Below are 18,279 nucleotides of genomic sequence, written 5' to 3'. Positions count from 1 at the left end.
GATGGTGAAGTCATTAGAAATAAATCTAGATTGGTGGCTCAAGGATATACTCAGGTGGAGGGCATAGATTTTGATGAATCTTTTGCTCCGGTAGCAAGACTAGAATCCATTCGGATTCTCCTATCCATAGCATGCATCATAGATTTTAAGTTGTACCAAATGGATGTAAAGAGTGCCTTCTTTAACGGCTTTCTCAATGAAGAAGTTTTCGTTGAACAACCAAAGGGGTTTGAAGATCCTCACTTCCCGGGTCATGTATTAAGATTGAAGAAAGCTTTTTATGGGTTGAAGCAGGCGCCAAGAGCATGGTATGATCGTCTCACAACTTACCTAGTGGATCGTGGGTTCAAAAGAGGTCAAGCAGATCGCACATTGTTTGTTAAAAGAGATGAAAAATCTCTTCTTGTTGCTCAAGTGTACGTGGATGATATTGTATTTGGTTCCACAATTGATAAACTAGCTCATGAGTTCTCGGAAGAAATGAAAAGGGAATTTGAAATGAGTATGGTGGGAGAGTTGAACTACTTCCTTGGACTTCAAGTGAAACAACGGAGAGATGGAATATTTATTTCTCAAGAAAAGTATGCCAAAAATCTTGTCAAAAGATTTGGTCTGGACTCCAAGAAACATACCTCTACTCCCATGAGTTCCTCGGCAAAGTTGAACAAAGATGCAACCGGTGTTGACATTGATCCAACCCTTTATCGGAGTATGATTGGTAGTCTTCTCTATCTCACGGCGAGCAGGCCGGATATTGCATTCAGTGTTGGAGTCTGTGCAAGATTTCAAGCCGCTACTAACGAATCCCATTTAACAGCAGTTAAGCGAATCATTCGCTATATAAATGGTACATCTGACTATGGGATTTGGTATACGAAGGATTCGAATGAGTGTTTGGCAGGATATTCAGATGCTGACTGGGCAGGGTGCATAGATGATAGAAAAAGTACTTCTGGTGAGTGTTTCTATCTTGGAAACAACTTAGTCTCATGGATGAGCAAAAAGCAAAATTCAGTATCGCTGTCAACGGCTGAAGCTGAATACATTGCAGCAGGAAGTTGTTGTGCACAATTGTTATGGATGCGAAAGCTACTGCATGACTATGGCATTTCTCAAGACACTATGTGTGTGTTCTGTGATAATACGAGTGCCATAAACTTGTCAAAGAATCCGGTTCAGCACTCCAAATCAAAGCATATCGAGATCCGCTATCAATTCATTCGGGACTTGGTAGAAGACAAGACAGTGTGTCTAGAATTCATCAATACTGACAATCAAAAGGCAAACATATTCACCAAACCTCTTGATGGCCCAAGGTTTGAATCCTTACGTAAGACAATTGGTGTCAGTATCATTCCTTAAACTCAATCCTCCGCGACATTTTTTTTGTTTTGTGTATCTTGTGTTTGTCTTCTTTTTGTTGATTTGTTTGTCATTTGTGTGTGTCAAAAATCCAAAAACACAAAAAAATTTGAAAATCCAAAAAGTTTGATCACTTTGTTTGAGTTTTGTCTCAAAGCTTGTTTAGCCTTGTACCTTTGTACCAATGGCTTTGTGCATTTAACGAGCATAACTTGTCTCTCATGCACTCATATCATTGTGGAAGAAATTCTGAAATCTATGTGATTGTTGTAAATAGATCTTCAACCTTGTCATGAATGATTAGTGAATGATTTTGTTGATCTTGAGACATGCATAGACTCATGCCAATATATCTTCCCACTCTTTATTTTTATGCTTTAATAGAGCTCTCTAAATGTAAATCTCAAAATGAAAAAAGATATAGAGTTGCAAAAGCCTGTCGCACATACTAGTATTTGACTAAGAAAAAAGGAAAGCGACCAATATAAAATGTATGAAAGATGCCCAAAAGCCAAAGGCTAATTCATTAATTGAAATATAAAAAATTTCAGGCATCTATCTCTCAATGAGAGTTTCTTTACTCAAAATTGACAAATGATATATGTATATGGAGCCAAATGAAAAGCTTCAAAAAGTTGTTATCAAGTTCTTGTGGGAGGTCATATATGCATGCTTCTATAATTGAGATAGGTCACATGATCTAGTGCTAGTTGTGTATGCCTTGATTGAATTGATCATTGAAGCTTCACATTGGACTAAGGACCATCTCATTTTTGATATCCACACACAACACACAAGTCTATGTTCAACGAATGTCATATTCATTTGTGTGATTGTACTTGATTAAATGTGTTTTCACATGCTCAATCTTTGTTGATCAAACACAAAAAGATTTTTGAGTGTTTTGCTTTGTTTTTGGAAAGTACTTTGCTTTACAAAATTGTGAAATTTTTCAAAAACAATGTTGCCCTGTTTTGGCGACTAAGTCGCGGGTCAGCTCAGTCGCAAGCTCTAGTTGCGAGCTTAATCAGAGATTTTCACGACTTACTGGCGAGTCAGTACTCTAGTCGCGAAAAAGACTTAGAAAATTTTTGAAAAATTTGAGTTTTGATCTATTCGCGGCTCATTTTGGCGGCTTGTTCGCGGGTGGAAGGTCCAATCGCGAGGGTTACTCAGAAATTTTCGCGGCTCAGCTCGCGACTCCTTCGCGACTAAACCTTCCAGTCGCGAAAAACACTTAAGATTTTTTTCTAGAATCTTACATTCACAGTGTTTCGCGGCTTTATCTGGCGACTTACTGGCAAATTGGATAAGTCGCGAAAATCGCGTGTTTTGCATTTTAAAGACAATTTTAAAATTATTTTCAGTTTTCCCTCTTCCTTGTTTGACTGTTCATTGTCTTCCTCACTTTACACTCACAAACACTCCGTGTTTCTTGCTGGATATCTTCCATTTCTGCATCATTTTCTCTCAAATCTTCAACAAAAAGGTATGGGTTTTATTCCTTATCCTTCATACTTCCTGATGTGGGCAATTTTTTTTCCCATTCTGTGAAGATGTTGTGGTGTATTGTGATTTATCTTGTTTGAACATGGGTTCCTGATTTTCGGATCATACTGTTTTTCTGTGCTGATCCATGCAATGATCATCTTTATCTTGTGTTCTGTTTGTGGTGCTGGTTGTTTTAACACTCATTGTCATGTTTTGACCCTCAACTTCAAGTGTTTAGGGTTTCATTCATTATTCATGGTATGACACTAACGTATTGCTAATAATGGGTGCTGTCTTGTTTGGTGTTTGTGTGTGAATTTAATCCTAGTGCAGAGTGAAAATGTCTCCATTCAAGAGATCAGCTATGAAAGGAGGAAGCAGCAAAGGGAAGGAACATGTCATTGAAATTGACGATTTCTCTCCTAGACCAAAGCGTGCTCGCTCCTCATCTGGTGTGTTCGATCCCACCAAGTTTCGATCGTATGCTGCCTTCCAGACTCATGAAAATTACTTCAAAAAGGCGACACCTCTGATTAAAAGAGTCTTTGACCAACATTCTCTGTTTGACACCAACATTCCTCAATGGTTTGCTCGCAAGGACTGGAATTATCTCCTCTCTGACCTTGATGATGCATATGAAGATCTGGTAAAAGAGTTTTATGCAAATGCAATTATTGAAGGAGATGAACTTAAGTGCTAGGTTAGAGGAAAAAGTTTCTCGGTCTCTCCCGTATATCTAGCAGAGATTCTGCACATCAACAAGCCAATTCTTAGGATATCACCGGCCTATGATGATTTTCATCCGAATGAAGAATTACTTAAAGCAGCTCTTGGAGACAATCTAGAATTTTCCTCAAATGGGAATTCAGTCAGTGTTTCATCTCTTCCTCCAAAATTGAGGGTGCTCACGATCGTCATGTTTCACAACCTGTATCCTTTATCTAGCACAGGGTATATGAATCTCGGGCGTGCACTGTTTCTTCATGATCTGATTTCTGATGTCAAGATTGATATTTGTGCTCATATCTTTCATATCCTTTACAAAACTGTTCTAAAAACAGAATCAAGAATGTGCATCCCATTTTGCTGTCTCATCTCCCGGATTCTAAAGCAGAAAGGGATCTATCCGGCTGAAAATGAAGTTCCCTGCGCAAAACCATGTCCAATCAACATGCGCACATTCAACGCTAGCATTGGTCATAGCAAGAAGGGAGTCAAAACAGAAGCTTCCGCGTCCCACAGTGGCCCACGCTCCAGTTCACTCCCCGCTGACGAGAGGCTAGACTCTATTGTAGCTTCTGTTCATGAGCTGAGTTCAAAGATGTTCGATCTTACTTCTATCTTGCATCATCTCAACTCTCGATGGGATACGAAGTTTACTTCGATTCAAACTCAATTGGATGAAATTCAAAGAAAGCTCGAAGATAATGACAACTAGCTATTCCTTGACAAAAAGGGGGAGATGCTGTTGGCAGGGGGAGAGCTCAACGAAAGGGGGAGATTTCAGCTAACAGACTTTTGTTTACTATTTTTGTCTATTTTGTTTATCATTGTTCTGTATCCATCTTATATCTTTCAGCACTTATATAGTATGATGTTATTCAGCTTTAAGCATTGTTTGTTTGTGTTTTGTACCCATTGATGCTTTTGTAAGCTTTGAGGGTTGATTTCTTGTTCTTATGCACTGTTTGTAGGCTTGTATGGTTTGTGCCATGTATTTGCAAAAACTTTGCATATGCAACCTTTGTACTTTGTGTTTTGGTACTTGTTAATGCTTTGCATTACCTTTAGTACAACACTCTTGTGCCCTTGTAGGATTGTTCCTAGATGCATATATGTTTGTATGCATTGGTTGAGTGTTGGACTTGCAAATGATACTCTTCAATTGAGTTTATCATTTTTGCATGTCTGGATGTTCATTCCTTGTGTGAATAAACATAGTAATCACTTTTGCTTAAGTGACTACTGGTATTGATCTTGCCATGAATTATTGCTGTTATGCCTGTGTTCATTTTTGCTTGATCATGCTTTTGTTGCTCCATATGCATATTAAGTTTTCTGCATACAATGATATTGTTATGTTATTGTGTTTCAGGAGTTACTTATTGATATGTTCAAGAGCTTTACAGAATCTAGAGTTAGGTGTGAGTGAGTTTTTCAATTGTTCCCAACTCACGTTTAAGTCTAGAGTCTGTTGTAGGGTTTTGTCACGGAATAGCGAAAGGGGAAGATTGTAAGGTTGAATTTTATCAACCATTTAATTGGCTTTATTCCGTGACCAATTTGCTTGTAATTTAGCACTTAGCAACCCTGTATTTAGGTGGGAAAATTGTAAGGGTAGTGTGTGAGAAGATGTGAAGAAAAGTTCAAGAGTGTGCAAGAAAAACAGAGTCTCGCAGCTAGGACTCGCGGGTGGGTTGCGACTGCCAAGCCGCGAAAGGCAGGCACGTGAGAGGCACACTGGGAAGCTGAAGGGTTGCGCCAGCTGTCACGCTACAGGACAAAAGTTCCAGTCTGGCCAGGCCGTTACGTCGCGACTTGATTTTACGACTTGGCCAAGCCGCGAGGTCAAGTCGCCAACTTGCCTTGTTTGGCAAAAACTGACGTTTTGCATTCCCTTCTCACCCTACTATATATACACCCTTATATCCATCATTTTGAGAGAGCTTCTAGAGAGAATTTTGTGAGAGAAAACCCTAGAGAAATACAAGATTGATTCATCCCCAATCTTCATCTAAAGAGACTCTACAAATTCCTCTACTCTCTTCCTCTCCATTGTCATACCCTTGAGAGGTCATTTACCAAACCCTTATCTCACCACACCCACGTCTGTGAGAAGGTCCATTTGGTGCTTTGGGAAGCAGTTTGGAAAGGAACCAATATACATTGGTTGATGCTATGATCTAGTAGCAGAATCCAGGAAGCTAAAGAAGAAATAGGTTCGGCGTAACCTCGTTGGAGCAAGAAGCTTGGAGGGCTTAGGTACTTGGGTAGATTAGGCTTGGAGGGTCTTCTGCTATTCATGTATCCCAACTACATTCTTTAGTGGATTATTTGACCGCTTGGAGGGCGGCGGAGAGGTTTTACGCCGAGGACTTCGGTTTCCTCTTCGATAACACATCGTGTGTTGTCCGAGAGTTTGCATCTTCCTTCCCTTATCTTTGTCTTATATTTACTGCTGTGGATGTGTTTATATTTGGCTTAAATTGTATATCAATTCTGGTATGAGCTTATTATCATGTTCCACACATTAATTGTTTAATATAAAGCTTGAATTGGTATTTTTGTTATTTGGGGTCTAAACGTTCAAGGGTGTTTCATACCCATTTTGAACTTTCAACGTAACTTCCATTTGAGTTTAATTTCTCTAAAGTAGTCAATAACCTCTACATCCTTTATGATATCAATGGTTGATTCCGTTTGCCTATCTTCTTTGCTTACCTTGAAGCGTTTTGGTTTTGTTGAATCAGAAATCAGGGTATGTAGGTGGGCTTGGGCAGCTTCATAGATTTGGTTGCTTTTGAGTTCACCTTTCTCTTCAATGACGACAGTGATGTGAGGCGTACAGAATCTAGCGAGCCACATTTGAAAGGTGGAGACGAGATAATTGCTGACTACAGAAGGTATGCATTCTTTTACAAAGGGACTTAGTACAATCACAATAGCGGCAGTGAAAAATGGTGCCAATGATTTAAGCATCTCCATGAAACTAAACATGGTTTGAGGGTATGGTGTCCACCAATCACCTCTTCCAAAATCCTGTAAAAATGAGAAGAATGTGATCAATGATGCAACTTTTTTATGGCTGGAGGGCTGTAATATAAGAGTTTGGACACCAAGTATTTCTTGGTTTTGTTTATGCAATCTGGTTAAAATTATGAAAGTTTTGAGTCACTTCACGAAGAGTACATCTGCCATAAATTTGTTGGGATAATTCACCATCTATATGTGTAAATAAATTTAAATATATCCTGAGCAAAAAGATAAATAAATAATCACGCACAAGCAGCAAGAAAATTAGTCACACAAGATTGAAAACCCTCTAATTAATATATAGGGAACAATCTCTCTCTCTCTCTCTCTCTCTCTCTCTCTCTCTATATATATATATATATATATTAATAGGTAAAGGTACCTTAGAAAAATTGAATTAGAATTTGAAATTATAATCAAATTTTGCGCAATGTGTTTAAATTTATGTGAGAACTNTTTAATCTTTGTTCAAGTGAGTTAATGAGTGCAAAATATAGAATCTAATAATAAACAAAATCCAATTAAATTTTCAAATTGAATTCAATTAGAGTCTAATTTTGCAGCCATTATCTCATCTATCTAAATTTAAGAATTTTGAAGTTAGTTAGTTCAGTGTAAAATTTGGATTTCAATTAGAGTTTAATTTTATTGCACAGTTCCATTTAATTGAAGTTTTTAATTTTTGTGCTAAATGAGTTAATTTAAAGTAGAAAACGATGAGTTGAATATAATAAACCATAAAAAACATAATTATACAACTAAAAAAATTCAAATTTATAAGTCATCTATATAAATATTAAATAACATGTAACTCCATGCAATCACATGGATGTATTTAAAATTAAACAAAATTTTTATTATAAAAATATAAAGAATTAGTCAAATTAATTTTTTTTTAAAGCATGTAACACATGTATACATATAGATATATTTAAAATTAAACACAATTATTATAATAAAATATAGATAATTAGTCAAATTATATTTTTAAAGTAAACATGATTAGTCACATATTAAAATTCTTACCCAATTTAATACTACTTATGATCATTTTTTTTCCTAATTTTTAATAAGATAAAACGAGTGGTGATTTTTATTTTATTTATTTATTTATTGAGAAACATGTGGTGATTTTTATTGAGTATATGTGAGTTTTATTTATTTATTTTATAATTCATTAATATTATTTTTAGATTTTAGTATTTGCACTCATTAACTCATTTGACACACAGATTAAAAAACTTAAATAGACACATGACATAAGTTTAAGTGAATAATTATGGTGTAGTTCCCACATAAATTTGGACACATAACACAAAATTGGATTATAATTTCAAATTCTATTTCAATTTTCTCTAAGTTTTACCCATTAATATATATATATATATATAGATGACTTATAAATTTGAATTTTTTTGTTATATGATTATGTTTTTATGGTTTATTATATTGACTCATCATTTTCTATACTAAATTAACTAATTTTGCACAAATATTTAAAAATTTAGATTAGCTGGAACACGTGGCGCAAAATTAAACTCTAATTGAAATTCAATTTTTACACTAAATTAACTCACTTGGTACAAAATTCTCAAATTTATATTAAATGAGACACATGACGCAAAATTAGATTCTAATTGAATTCTAATTTGAAATTTAATTGAATTTTCTCTCTATTTTACCTATTATTATTATTATTATTATTATTATTATATACATATATATATATATATATATATAGATAGGTAAACCTTAGAAAAAATTGAATTAGAATTAGAATTTATAATCCAATTTTGCGCCATGTGTCTAAATTTATATGGGAATTGCACCATAATTATCCACTCAAGCTTGTGCTATGTGTCTACTTAAATTTTTTAATCTTTGCGTCAAGTGAGTTAATGAGTGCAAAATACTAAGAATCTAATATTAACGAACTATAAAATAAAAAAACAAAAAAAAAAATCATATATACTCAATAAAAATCACATGTTTATCAAAAAAAAAATAAAATAAAAATCACCACATAACAAAAATCACCACATGTTCTATCTTATTAAAAATTAGCAAAAAAATAATCATAAGTAGTATTAAATTTAGGTAAAAATTTTAATATGTGACTAATTATGTTTACTTTAAGAAAATAATTTGACTAATTATCTATATTTTATGATAAAAATTGTGTTTAATTTTAAATATATCTATATGTATGCATGAATGCATGTGTTACATGTTTAAAAAAAAAAAAATTAGTTTGACTAATTATTTATATTTTTATAATAAAAATTTTGTTTAATTTTAAATGCATCAACGCGTTTGCATGAAGTTACATGCTAGTTTACTATAATAAAATAGAATATGCAATGCTCAAGTTTATGCCCAAAACTTAAGTTTACAATAAATTTGAAAAATACAATAATACCTCTCTAGAAACCCAGTGAAACCAAAATTGCAACAAGATCTTCACTCTGAACAAATCTCTGTTTTTTTTTTCTTTTTCTTTAGATCTTCACACAGCTTAATTTTACTCTGCACGTTTCTTTCTATTACACCCCTTTTTATAGACCCAGCTGCGTCACTATTCCTGAGTTTTTCTCCCAATGATAAGGCAATTGATGAGAAATTTCGCGTGGTTGAATAAGATTCAAATGTGTAGTTGAGAGCAAAAAATCTTATAAAAACAAATGTGTGGCTGAGTTTGGGAAGCACTTTTTGCGCGTTTCCCTGCGGGTGCCTTTTATTAGTGGGTCTCATGCACTGTTTATAAGACTCGTAAGTACTTTTTTCAGCAAAAAAAACTTTAAACTTGAGTCTCAAGGCACTATTCACATATTTAAAAATTATTTTATTATAATATTTTCAATTTTTAGCAATAAACGGTATCCAAACAGGATCATGACTTGAAATAATGACACTGAGGCAGCTTTACATAGAGTCCAGCGTGGTCCCAAGACCATGACTTGGAAAAAAATTTGTTATTTATAAAATTTTAAAGATTATGATTTTTTTTTTATTCTTAAAAAAACTTTGTGACCTCCCTAAATTTTCTTTAGGCCCAACATAATTAAATTTTGGACAAAATTTGATAACAAGCTTAGTTGTAAACTAAGGCTACAACTATATTCAATCAAATATTTAGGGGCGGTTTAGATTTGATGTTTCTATAACTCATAACTTTGTTTCCATCACCCATAACTCAAAATGATAGGACCCATGGCTGAGAAGTCTGTTTGGTTTTTGTTTCCATCACTCAATTCTTTGTTTTCAGTTTTCATAACTCTATTTTCAATGGCATTTCCATAATTAAACTCACAACTCTCTCACTATTCAGCCGCAATGTTTGACTTTTGGGTTTTTTTTTTTTTTTTTTTTTTTGAAACAAAGCCCAGCCGCATATCTTGACTTTTCATTTTTTTTTTTTAAACAAAAAGTAACGGCAAGACTAAGTGATAAGTGCCAAACGGGTGGATTGGGAAAGTGGGGTATTTTAAGTGATAAATGATGAGTTACGAAAATTAAGTGAAGAGTGATGAGTGATGACAAAAAAAAAAAAAAAAAAAAATCCAAACAGAGCCTTAAATTTTAAGTTTTTACCATCTAAAATTATACATAAAAAATAATTTTATAAATCGAATAGTAAATAACATCCAATTGGTATGAAATTTTAACATGTTTTAAGAATATAAAAAATATACAATTCATCTATTAAATTTTCAAAATATGTAATAATGTTAATTCATTTAGTGAGAGTAACTACAACTAAGTTTGCAGCCAAATTTTGTGCTTAAACTTTGGTCCCCTTAACAATAAATTAGGTCTTTACAAATAAAAAGAAAAAGTCCAAGAAAAATTTTATTTAACTAAACTTTACTTTTGAAGAGATGTAGTTTGCAATATTAATAATGAGACTATCATGTAACGATTTTCAAAATAATAAAAATTGTAAGATTTGATGTATTTGTGCGTATTTTTTTTTTTCTCAATGTAAGAAGTTCTCTTTTTATTAAATTTAGTATAATTTAAGTTCTTTTAATGATCCCCCTCAAAACAAAATTCTTAGAGTCGCCAACGCAGTGACCAAAGGCGGCTATATGCATTTGAGGACCTAAGGCGAAAACTAAATTGAGGCAATTAATATATTTAAATATGACTTTAAAAAATATATATTACTTAAATTCTACTATCTTATTTGAGATACAAAATTATTACTAATTAACATGAACAATGTAGATTTTTTTTTTTTTTAGAAAATCGGTAGACACAAAAAATTGACAAAACTTTCACACTTTTGATATGATAGATTGATAGTGGTAAGTAAAAGAGTAATATTAGTGGTGGACCTAGATAAAAACTAATAAAAGTTTGTCAACTCAATTATTATGGAAAATGTTATAAATTTTTTTTTTGTATATTGTTTTTTTTTTAGATGCGCTACATTCATAATATTTTTCACAACAAATCCTAATTTTTAAGTTGTTATTGGTTCTAATTTAACATTATTACTGAAATTATTTATTTTGCTATCAATAAGTAATAGACTCTAATAACCTGCTACTTAAGATTTATTGTAAAAAATATTGTGAATGTAATATTTCTACTTGATAAAAAAAAAATTATTTTAAGTAATGGCTAATATTTGAGCTTAATTAAATTAAAATTTGGACCTTTTTTCTACTTGGAACCTTAAGTGACTGCATCAATTCTTACCCTGTAGAGCCGGCACTGGCAGTGACATGTAATTAATAGTTAAGAAAATGAGATATAATTACTGTTTACAGTTGGTGATTTACAAAGAAATGAGAATTGGTGTCGGGTGACCACAAAGTTGACTCTTTTTTAGGAAGAGTGTGAAAACTGGGAAGTTTAAAGGAAATAACAGAAGAGGCCTTGGCTAGTTACGAACGAGGTTTTCTCTTGATTGGCCTCGTGCATCCGAATTTGGTTGTATCCGGAAAAAGCATCCATAAAACTCAGCAGCTGGTGTTGCGCAGTAGAGTCTACTAGAGTGTCGACCCTCGGGAGGGGGTAGCTGTCCTTCGGGCATGCTTTATTTAGATCGGTGAAGTCTACGCACATCCTCCACTTCCCGCTAGCCTTCCTGACCATGACCACGTTTGCCAGCCAATCGGGGTAGTAAACTTCCCTAATAAAGTTTGCCTCTTATAGTTTGTGGACTTCCTCAGCTATGGCCCGGTCTCTTTCTAGGGCGAACACCAGTTTCTTCTGTCGGACGGGTGGAAAGGAAGGTGACACATTCAACCTATGCACCATGACTGACGAGTCTATTCCAGGCATGTCCTCGTGACCCCAGGCGAACACGTCTATATTCTTTTTGAGGAAAGCTGTAAGTTCTTGTCGGGCCATGGAAGTGGCAAGGGTTCCAATTTTTGTTGTTCGATTAGGTGCGGAGTCATCAAGGAGAATTTCTTCAAGTTGCTTTACGGGTTCTGTCATTCTCCGGTGTTCTTCTATATTCATGGTCTGAAGGTGGTCTTCCATTTCCATCATGGCCACGTAGCACTCGCGCGCGGCTACTTGGTTCCCACGTAATTCTCCAACTTCGTGACTGGTAGGGAACTTAATCATCAAATGGTAGGTCGAGGTCGCCACCTTCCAAGAATTGAGGGTAGGTCGCCCCAGGATGGCGTTATAGGTGAACGAGCAGTTTACCACGAGGAACGTTGATAAGTGTAATTTTTACATGATTTTTATTATCCTCTTATTTATTAAAATTGTTAGTTTTCCTTTATTTCTTTTGATTTGATTTGATTTTTTTTATTTATATTTATCTATTCATTTGTGCTTTGAAGGAATGAGAAGAGCAAGGAATCAAAGGAATTTTGTACAAAATCCAAGTCCAATTCGAATTAGGATTCCAGCCTGCACATCAGTTAGTATTTTCAGCATAACTTTGGGCTCAGATATCCAATCGAGATGATTCAAATTGGGCTGGAAATTTAACTTAAAGGGCTACAACTTTGTAGTTTACCAAAAGTCCGAATTCTGACGTTAAATGGGCCAAAATCGTCGGTTAAGTGAAGCCTAAAAATCTGGGATTTTCTCCAAACGGGAATAGGATTCCTTGACCTATTTAAAGGCTCTTTTAGGGTAAAAAGAAAAAAAGAGGAGAGAAAACCTGAGAGAAAAAGGGGGCTGCCGCATTGAAGATTTTTCTTTTAGGAGTCTTTCTGAAGAGGAGGATCTGAGGGCAAAGGCAAGAGCTTCATGTTGATCAACCATCAGATGAAAGACATAAGTTGTATTTGTTTTCTTTTCAGTTTTATTATGAACTAAATTTTATTTTCTAGAGCGTTGATGTAGTCTAGCAATGAACACACAATTTATATTCTGAATTATTTTATTTTTAATATTTCCATGATTGAGTGTTTAATTCTTATTCTTAATGCTTACTATTTTTTACGAATTATGGTTTGATCAATTGAATTACAATGAGACCGAGAGGTGATTTGTTATTTTAGTTCTAGAATTAAACACCATTAGTTGAGCGAAAGTAGAGATGCTTTACCGTTTAAGGAATTTTTAATCATCAACGAGAGATTATTAGAATTTAATAATTAGGAAGAATAAATTGTGTGGGATTTGTTAGGTGAAATCAACTGCTCTAGATCCATTCTTATCATATTTTTACACTTTTAGATTTTACGCTTTGTTAATTTTTTATTCATAGATTTATTTTTATTAAATAGTTTAATTTAATTCAAATAGTAGAACGTTCCATCTATTTTCGATTTTCCAAATAGTACTTAATTTAGTAAATTTCGGTATTCAATAACATAGTTAATCCCTGTGGGTTCGACATTCGTTTTCTGAAAACACTTTACTACTTGTTACGATTCTGTGCGCTTGCAAACGTCACGTCTTTGGTGATCTGCTGAGGATAATTGCCTACCGTTACTGGTAGGGTGATCACACCTAAGGGGAAGACCCTCGTTCCTCTGAAGCCGACAAGAGGGGCATTCGTTGGAACCAATTGCTCCCTGTCGATTCCCATCTGTTGGAATGCCAGGTAATACAAGATGTCTGCTGAGCTCTCATTGTCGACCAGCACTCGGTGCAAGTTATAGTCCCTCACCCATAGACTAATGACTAGCGCATCGTCGTGAGGATGGTGAAGGCGTCGCGCATCCTCCTCTGAGAACCCGATAATGGGACTCTCTCTCCGTGCTATCTTGGGCACCAGGCCTGTTAGTTGGACGTTCTGGACCATCCTGAGGTACGTTTTCCGAGCCTTCTTGGACGACCCAGTGGTCGTTCCTCCTACGATCATTCTTATGTCACTAATGGAAGGTCGGGGGCAGTCATTATCCCGTCCCTGGGGCTGCTCTTGAGGCGGTGGGTCTGTTCTTTCCTTGCTCACGAACTTCTGTAATTTTCCTTGTCTTATAAGGGCCTCGATTTGTTGCTTTAGGTCATAGCAATCAGCTGTGTCATGATCGTGATCCCGATGGAAGCGACAATATTTGTCTCTAGAGCTCCTGCTGGGATCTCCCTTCAGTTTCTCGGGGAAGGTCAGGGTTCCTTTGTCCTTAATTTGCATTAGGACTTGATCTATTGGTGTGGTTAACGGGGTGAAGCTTGTGAATCTCCCTCCTGGGGGCTTGGGACGCCTTTCTTCCCTTCGGTCTCCCAGCCTTTGTCTTTTTCGCCCTTGGTCCTATTGCTGGTCTTCCTGTCTCTCTCTTTTTCTCGGTTTTTCTTCTCGAGTTAGCAGGCGTCTTCAGCATTCATGTATTTGGTGGCCCTATAGAGTACTTCCAACATGGTTTTGGGGTCGTTCTTGTATAGTGAGAACAAGAACTTGCCATTTCGCAGCCCATTTGTGAAGGCTGCTACGAGTATTTTGTTGTCAGCCTCGTCAATCGAGAGCGCTTCCTTATTGAATCGTGTTATGTAGGATCTCAACGTCTCGTCCTCTCGCTGCTTGATGCTCATTAAGCATGCCGTGGACTTTTTGTACTTGTGCCCCCCAATAAAGTGAGTAGTAAACTGAGCGCTTAGCTCCTTGAAGGTGCTGATGGAGTTCGGTGTCAGACAGCTGAACCATACCCTCGCGGGGCCTTTCAGCGTTGTAGGGAAGGCCCTACACATGATTTTGTCCGCTACCCCTTGGAGGTGCATTAAAGTTTTGAACGTCTCCAGGTGATCCAGAGGGTCTTTCACCTCGTCGTAACTGTCTATATGCGGCATGCGGAACTTACGTAGCAGGGGGTAGGAATTGACAGCTGCAGTGAACGGTGAATCGGTGTGATTTACCAGATCGTCAAGGTCACTGGATACCCGTCCTCTGAGGGCGTTCATCATGACCTCCATTTGTTCCTTCATCGCCTGTATCTCCGTGGCGACGTATTGTTGAGTCGCATCCGTGAGGGATGGCATACTGAGATTCTGTCGCTCTGCTCTGCTCGGAGCGTTACTGCCTTCTAGCCTTTCTCTTTCTCTTCTGTCGGCACTGGTGCCTTCTTGGTCCTGTTCTTGTGTGCCACGACCTGCATTCCTCTGGCGTAACTGGTGAGGTGCTCCATAGTTGCAGTGAGGGTCCGCACCTGTCTCTCGAGTGCAGTTGGAAGTGGTTCGTCTCCTGGAACGTTGTTGGTGGTTGCCATCGAGCGAGTAAGCACCATGCAACTCTTTCATCCAGGAAGTGATGTATGGCTTACAAATCGTAACAAACGATTCTTTTTCAGGTTTCCCACAGACGGCGCCAACTGATGATGCCGAAAAACCAACAGTAAGCTACATAATGCTCGCACACGAAGCAGTACCTGCACAATAACAAAGAGCGGACCTATCAGAGAGCACCGGTGTGGTACCGGCCGAATACCCTCCGAAGGTCAAGTTAGAGCTTCTCACAACTCTAAAGTGCTAGAGCGGGGTTAATTATGCGTACCTCGATTTGTGAGAGTATTGGGACTTTTATAGTAGTCGAAAGTTGACAGCTTTTACTTGGAGTCGAAGTCCTTTCCTTATAGGAGTCCTTCTGAGTGTGGATTGCAGGATCCTTTCCCTATAGAACTCTGATATTAGGCATGGGATGCAAGTAATTTTCCTATTACTTGCGTGGTGGCCAAGTCATGGTTCTACAAAGAACCGTCAGCCTTGGGACCGTCAACTTGCCTCATCTTCAGCAGCCATGTTGGCGTCAGCTCCTCGCTACGTTCTACGCGTGGCCCGTGAGCTTTGGATTACCATCCGTTAGTTTTGGAGCCTTCAGCTTTTCCAATTGGCTGAACCCGTCAGTCTAAGCCATGGGAAATTGACGGGTTGAGTCATAATTTATTTTTGTATATCAAGTAGTATTTTCTTTCAAACACTACTATAAAATTATTTTTGTATTTTATGTATAGTTTTAAATTAGAAAAATTTACAATTTAAACAATTTATTGATGACGTTGTCATTGATCTTTAATTTTTTAGAAATTTTGCAAGTATAGAAGATATAAGAAGAAGATGTAATCCAATAGTGAATTTGTCAAAATTCATTTCCAATAAAATATATTGAGCAAGGTTGTAACCTAAAGTTACAACCAATTTTGTAACTAAACTTTTTTCATTTCAAAATACTTGTAATTTCTTAAAAATGTTAAGGACATATATATTAATCATTTTATACTATAAAAAGGGGGAGGCGGGGGGGGGACTTCATTTTTTCTCTTCTCTTGTACAACCAAATGGAGGAAATAATCCTTCTCAAAAAAAAAAAAAGAAAAAAAAGAAGGGGGAAATAATACCACTTCCTTACTTTTTCTTTCTTTTCTCATTCCCTTCTCCCATTTCCAAACATATTGTTAGTCTTTGAGTTTGAGTTTGCTGACTTGCATTGTCTCTTGTTGGCTGCAACTTATCATTATCCGTAACTGTTCCTAATCCGTGCATGCATGAATATAACTGAATTCGAAGAAAATGACATTATATTTCATTTGGAATAGTAAAGAGAGTTTGTCCTTTCCTGTCACAAAAGTATTTTACTTTTGAAAATTGGTGTTAAGCGTGTTTTTTTTCCCGATTGATGAGAGTGAAAGCTGAGAAGTTGAAAGGGAAACAACAGAGAAACTTCATCATATTCAATAATTCAAATGCCCACTTCACCGTCCCAATGTCATATTGAAATACAAACTATTTCCATCTTCTCGGATTCTACCAGCCAACCCCACTCATATAGCGTTTTCAGTGTTAAAATTTTTGAAATAAATAACCCATAATAATGCATTAGTCTTTGTCATTTCGAAAGACGTGTATATTATGCCGTAGCCATCAGCCACGATGTTTTTTGTTTTTAACCATGAACTTGACTACATAGCATGCCACCTTCACTTCACCTTGCTAGGTTGAATTCATCAAATGTGGTGTTAATGGAATCCGAACCTTTTTGTCTTCTCATGCGGCGGATGTCCATGCATGTATAATAATATTTACTAGTTTTGATTTCTTTTTAAAATGAATAAATATTGATTTAAGTTTTTTGTTTTTTAGCCATGAAGTAAGTGGACGACTCGACTCCATAGCACTTTCCCTGAACCTGGCTATGCCTTTACGTGACTTTTGTTGATATATTTGTGGTGTTAATATAGAACACAAGAAAACTAAAACATGCTCTTGATTATTATTATTATTAGTTTTTGGTTGAGAATCAACATGTTCTTGATTTTGAAAACACAAGAAAATTATTATTATTATTTTTAAAAAAATATTCATAGAAACAAATTTTGGACAAAAAACAAAAATAGTTATCTAACATATCCTAAGATTTTTTCTCTTTCAAAATTTCAAAACTTGATTAAAATTATTTTTAGAAATATTCTATGGGAGGCTAAGGCCCCATTTGATACGCGACTTTAAACATATGTTTTTAGTTTTTAAACAACATTACACATATTTTCACACACTTTTTCACTCACATGTATTTTCAAAAAACTGAAAATTGTTATTTAAACACAGCTTCCAAACGGGCCCTAAACATGGCTGTCTTGGGCTTAATTGTTTATATATATTTTTTTTTAGAGAGACTTTTAACTTATAGCGTCTACTCTTAAAAATAGTTATTTATCATTAGACCAAGGCACCAATCGGTTTTTAGTATAGATAGAGATTGAACCTCAGATCTCTTATTCAACTATCAGAGACTTCACCAGTTGAGCTAACTAAATTGTTTATACAATTATACTTTTAGGCTCGTTATATGATTTGGTTAGTATGTCTTCACTTATTTATTTTGTTTTTTCTTTTGGTTTTATCCATACGAAGTACAACTTAATTAAAAATTATATGTAAATTATATATATAAAGAAAAATTTAATACATTGAGTGAGTGATTATATGCGAATAATATATTTTTTTTATGAAATACAAAAAATTAGAATAGAATAACTAATCCTATGTGGGCAACCAATACTCACCTACATGTATGAGCAAATTTGTTATTCTCAAATTTGTTATTCTCACCTACATGTGTGAGCAAATTTTGTTATTCTCATAGTATGTATGAGCAGATTTTCACCTATATGTATTTCCACACATGTTTTCAAATAACAAAATACAAATTTTTAAGTATATGTACCAAACACCTCCTAAATTTGTCAATTTTGAATTCAAAAAATTGCTACAGTAACTAAATATGAGTAACCTTTTGATGGTGATTTTCTCCTAAAAGTTTGCTAA

This window comes from Quercus suber, unplaced genomic scaffold (assembly GCF_002906115.3).
Source record: "Quercus suber isolate HL8 unplaced genomic scaffold, Cork oak 2.0 scaffold_700, whole genome shotgun sequence".
NCBI lineage: Eukaryota > Viridiplantae > Streptophyta > Magnoliopsida > Fagales > Fagaceae > Quercus > Quercus suber.
The sequence above is the reverse complement of the archived record's forward strand: the minus strand, read 5'-3'. Positions refer to the sequence as shown.